We start from the raw sequence: 6037 nt of genomic DNA, 5'->3' as shown, positions 1-6037 counted from the left end.
CCTCACAAAAAAAAAACTTCACATGATAGCGCAAGAAGACATTTTTTTTAATACTTGCAACCACGAAACCTTATAGAGATATAATCAAATTCATCTCAAACATAAGCTAGGAAGTAGTAAGCATTTATATGCACTTTTCATTAGATTGCATTTGAAATGAATTAACAAGTCTAATTTCTTTCTCCACCAACACACATTGATTTAATGTCAGTAATTACTATGTTTTCCAAGCCATACCTTTGCTCCTGACCTTGGCTAGATATAAGTTATATGTCTTATTTTCCTTCTCCATTTTACACACACACACACATATATACAATTTTGTCATAGGTAATAATGTACATTATTCTCTTTAATTTACATGTAGTCATATAGCCTCCCTTCCTCTTACAACATATATGATATAATAATGCCCATTAAATACAAACTATTAATATCTTAGGTTATAAAGGAATTTCAGAACCCTCAAAATAGGTTACTCCTTTAACTATATGTTCTTCCACCATGATGACTCTTGATCCATAAGAGAATGAATGGTGACACCAATTCTCTTATATAGTAATTGTATGATATTTAAGGATAACACTATCGCATGTATAGGGTTGATATATTATATGGTACTCTGCCTCCACGATGCAACTTTTAACTTAACATATTTATTGTTTCAAAATATCTAGATCTTGCAAGCTATAATGCAATGTGGATTTGTGTGTGCCAACATGTTGGAAATTGTGTCATTGTTTATTGTGCTTATGAGGTGTCTTAGCATCAACAATCCACATGTATTAAGGTTTTGATCAGTGGCGGTGGGAATTTTGGGTTAGTTTTGGTTTAACTACCCTCACCTTCCTAGCACACTTGCCTCATTTTCTCTTTCTCTCATTCAGAGCAAGTTATGCAACCTCACTACCTATGTTACACCCTTGTACATGTTTTACCCTTATGAAAATAATATCTCAATGAACTCACTCAACCTCCATGGATTCAATGTTTCAAATCGATGGCAGTCCTTCAATGCATACTTCTCCAGGTTAGGATTATTTTTCCTTTTACTATAGTAACTTACAAATGTTGGTTCTATTGGTATATTTTAAGGTAGGTTGATGTCTTTTCCCACTCATGCAAATTATTGTTCTTATATTTTGTTTTTGTATTTTTTTTCTCAAGTACCCCTCTTCCAAAGGTTATAAAGGGTGAAAATAAAATATTTTGAGGCTAAGCTCCTGTATTAACAAATGGGACAAGCATTGGTTCACTGTTATACAAATGTCAGATAATGCTTTTCGGGTTAACCTTAGGACAATTTCCATCTTGCTACCAAATTTTAAAATTTTTTTTTTTTAAATCGTTATAATTCATCATGGTCATAGTAGCGGAATGTTGGGTCCCTATAATACTAGTAATTACCCCATTACTATTGTAGTTATACCCCTTATTTATATTGTTGTGCCCCTATTACCCCCATATTGTTATTTCTGTGCCCCATAGAATCCCTCTATTGTTATTTTTGTGGCTTTATATTATTATTGTTAGGTCGGCTGGATTATATTGTGACTCCTTAGACTCCTATATATAGAAAGGAGGTTTTGTCATTTGTATCATCCAAGAATTGTTCATTTATGTAATGTAAAGGAGGTTGCCCCCTCGAAGAGGCTGAATTCTAAGGCGTTGATCTCTCTTTTCTATCTTTTCTTGAGCTGGTTTCATAACATTTGGTATCAGAGCTTTGGATTCTAGGGTTTCGCTGCTCCAAACAGGTCATCGTGGCATTTTCGCTATAACTTTTTTTTTGTGACGTTTCAGAAGTCGCAAAAAAAACCCATTTGAGAAGAAATCGCGCTGAACCTTGGGTCCGAATTTCAGAGCTTTTTGCGTGATATTTTCGGAGATATGATCTGAGGAAGTTGGTCTTTTTGCAGACTCCTGAATTACATTCAAAACAGGTGACCTGGGGAAAATCGTCATAACTTTCTTTCTGAGCATCGGATTGAAATTTCGTAAGAAGGTACAAAAAGAGGACGGACTTTAGTTTTCGTTTATATATTTTTCAGAGTTAAAGGTTGAAACAGTGACACGTGGCACTTCATACAAGTTTTCTCTACTGAACTAGTCTATAATCAGGTCACTGCGGGAGATTGTGCATAACTCTTTCTTGGAGAATCCAATTTGGATCAGACTAGTGGCATTGGAAAGAGGACATAGAAGGCTACTACAGGTCACAATTTCAGAACTGGATGATTCGAAATTACAGAGATACATCAGATTCAATATCAGGCTTCTACAAAGTGAAAAAAAGGTGTGTAGTTTTTTTTTTAATTTTTGCATAAGCTTGGTTTGAAGGAATTCAAAGGGCATAGTAAAGCATTATTATCGGTAACTGATGCCCCGAGGAAAGAAAATGCAAACACCTAGTAAGGAACCTGAAAGCTCTAGCATGACTCATGAAGAAGAGGAAGAAATGCTACATGATATATCAAAATTACAAGAACAAGTGCAACAAATGTCACGCTCACAAAAGCTAATAGATGCTAAGATAAATGGCGTGGAATCTAAGATAAAGGGCATGGAAGCTAAGGTGAATGGCATGGACGCTAAAATTGATGGCATGGATGATAAGATGGAAGAATTGAAGATAAATATGAATAAGTTGCTACAAGAAATGGTCACTAATGGTGAAAGAGTAGTAAAGGAAACTCATGATGAGAACAAAAGAAATGTTAATCATGATTCCATAGACTCTAATGTTGGATCGAAGACTCACCATGTTCCAAAAATCGATATGAGGAAGTTTGATGGCAAGGATCCCGCCACATGGATATTACAGATGGAGCAATTCTTCGATCTCAATAATGTGCAAAACACACAAAAGGTACGTATGGCAACTTTATATTTGGAACCAAATCAGTTTGTATGGTATCAATGGCTTTGTTCTCGTAAACAATTTATCACTTGGGCAATTTTTACGGAAGAATTGATAGCACATTATGAGGATACAAAAAGCAACACTTTTTTTAGCCAATTGATAAGTCTCAAACAAAAGGGTTCAATAATGGAGCACATTGAGGAGTTCCAAAAATTGAACATAAGGGTAAAAGATATTCCAGAGGAGCATAGGATTGATGTGTTCATAGGGTCTTTAAAGGATAATATCCAACATGATGTGCGCCTTTGGGAACCTGATTCATTAGAGAAGGCATTCAGGTTAGCAAGAAAAATGGAAAGCAAAATTATGGCAACTAGGAAGCATACCATTCACAACTATAAAGACGGAAGTGTTGTTGCCCATAGTCTTCCACAACCTACAAGGTTGACACCACAACAATTGGAAGAAAAAAGAGCAAAAGGGCTTTGTTACAATTGTGATAGCAAATACACAAAGGGTCATAAGTGTGCTGAGAAGAAATTATTCTACATAGATTGTGAAGAGGAAGAAGAAAAGGAGCAAGAAAGGTCAAAAGAAGAGGATATATTCCAGGAACAAAGCCTAGATGAAGAACAAATAAATCCGACCATATCTTGTAATGCATTGGCGGGAATTACCACTCCTCAAACCATCAAGATAGAAGGACAAATCAAGAAGAAAAAGGTAATAGTGTTGATTGATTCAGGAAGCACCCACAATTTTATTCATTGTAGGGTAGCAAAAGAATTGAATTGCTTCCTATATCCAGCACCAGAGTGTCAAGTGATGATTGCAAATGGAGGAACAATAAATTGTTCTGGAAAGTGCCATAATATCAAGCTATCCATGGGAGAATATGTATTGACTAGCCCAATGCTTTCCATTCCAATGGGAGGTGCTGATGTTGTACTAGGAGTCCAATGGCTACAATCCTTGGGTACAATAGCTTTTAATTTTCAAGAACTTTTCATGAAATTTTCTGTGGAAGGAAAGGAAGTTGAATTAAGGGGTATTGCAGGGAAACCAGGAAAGATAATCAGCTCTAATGGCATGACAAAGCTTCTAAAAAAGGAGCAAAGAGGTGTAATTGCACAATTATGTTCGCTAGATGTTTCCACATTGGAATCATCTATTTCTCCAGATCTCCAAAAAGTCCTGGACAATCATTCCAAGGTATTTGAGACTCCCAAAGGTCTCCCACCTATGCGTGATCATGATCATGCTATTCATCTGATTCCAGGAAGTGTTCCTCCAAACATCAGGCCGTACAGATATCCATATGTCCAAAAAAGTGAAATTGAACGTATGGTTGCAGAAATGCTAGAGGCTGGTATAATTCAACCGAGTCAAAGTTCTTTCTCAGCTCCAGTAGTATTGGTGCACAAGAAGGATGGATCATGGCGCATGTGTCCAGATTATAGGGAGCTCAACAAGCTCACTATTAAAGATAAGTTCCCCATTCCTGTCATTGATGAATTACTGGATGAATTGCATGGATCAATTTACTTCACCAAGTTGGATCTTCGTTCGGGATATCATCAAATCAGAATGAAGATTGAAGACATTCCGAAAACGGCATTTAGAACTCATGAGGGTCATTATGAATTTTTGGTCATGCCTTTTGGCCTTACCAATGCACCTTCAACATTTCAAGGTTTGATGAATTCAATTTTCAAACCATTCCTTAGAAAATTTGTGTTAGTATTTTTTGATGATATACTAATCTACAGCAAGTCTTGGAAGGATCATGTTGAACATGTTGACAAGGTGCTACAACTATTGGAGGAGAAACAATTATATGCAAAAAGATCCAAATGTTTCTTTGGAGTCCAGGAGGTGGAATATTTGGGTCATATTGTATCTCATGAAGGAGTTAAGGTAGACCCTAGCAAAATTAAAGCCATTAAGGAATGGAAAATCCCCACATCCATAAAGCATCTGCGAGGATTTCTTGGGTTGACAGGGTATTATCGCAAGTTTGTTAAGAATTATGGGAGAATAGCAGCACCTCTAACAACATTATTGAAGAAAGATTCATTTTCATGGACTCCGGAAGCAACAAAGGCCTTTGAACATCTTAAAGAGGCAATGTGCCAAGCACCGGTCTTAGCTACACCGGACTTCACAAAAACCTTTATTGTGGAATGTGATGCTTCAGGAAATGGAATTGGTGTTGTTCTAATGCAAGATGAAAGACCCATTGCTTTTGAAAGTCGTCCAATCAAGGGAAAGTTTTTAAGCAAAGCTATTTATGAGAAGGAAATGTTGGCAATACTCCATGCACTTAAGAAATGGCGACCCTACCTAATGGGAAGACACTTCAAGGTAAAAACGGATCATGATAGCCTTAAATACTTTTTAGAACAAAGATTATCCTCTGAAGAGCAACAAAAGTGGGTCACAAAGATGTTGGGTTATGACTTTGAAATCATCTACAAAAAAGGGAAGCAAAATGTGGTGGCAGATGCACTCTCAAGAAAGGATGAGGATGTGGAAGCATTGTTGTGTGCCATTTCTATTATCCAACCAGATTGGATAAACGAAGCAAAGGAGGAATGGAAGAATGACGAAGAAGTGTGGGCACTTATTCGAAAGCTACAACAAGATTCCAGTACTTCTGATACATTTAGCTGGAAAAATGATTCGTTATGGTACAAAGATCGCTTATACCTCTGTAAGAATTCCCAGCTAAAACAAAAGATTCTTATGGAATTGCACACTTCTCCCTTAGGAGGGCACTCAGGATTTTTAAAAACTTACCACAGGGTTAAGAAGGAATTTTTTTGGGATGGCCTTAAATCAGATATTCAAAAGTTTGTGGCGGAATGTTTGGTTTGCCAACAAAATAAAGTTGAAACAATTAAGACACCGGGTCTATTACAACCTTTATCCATTCCAAGCCAACGTTGGGAGGAGGTTTCAATGGATTTTATCACAGGTTTACCCAAGTCTGAGGGAAAGAGTGTCATCATGGTGGTAGTTGACAGACTTACCAAGTATGCACACTTTTGTGCATTATCACATCCATTTAAAGCCAGTACAGTTTCTACTGCATTTATGGAAACAGTTCAAAAGCTACATGGAAACCCAAAGATTATTGTAAGTGACAGAGATCCCATTTTCACTGGAAATTTT

Source organism: Pinus tabuliformis, chromosome 7 (assembly GCF_031772625.1).
Source record: "Pinus tabuliformis cultivar Carrire ecotype Pingquan chromosome 7, CPIR1, whole genome shotgun sequence".
Classification (NCBI taxonomy): domain Eukaryota; kingdom Viridiplantae; phylum Streptophyta; class Pinopsida; order Pinales; family Pinaceae; genus Pinus; species Pinus tabuliformis.
The sequence above is the reverse complement of the archived record's forward strand: the minus strand, read 5'-3'. Positions refer to the sequence as shown.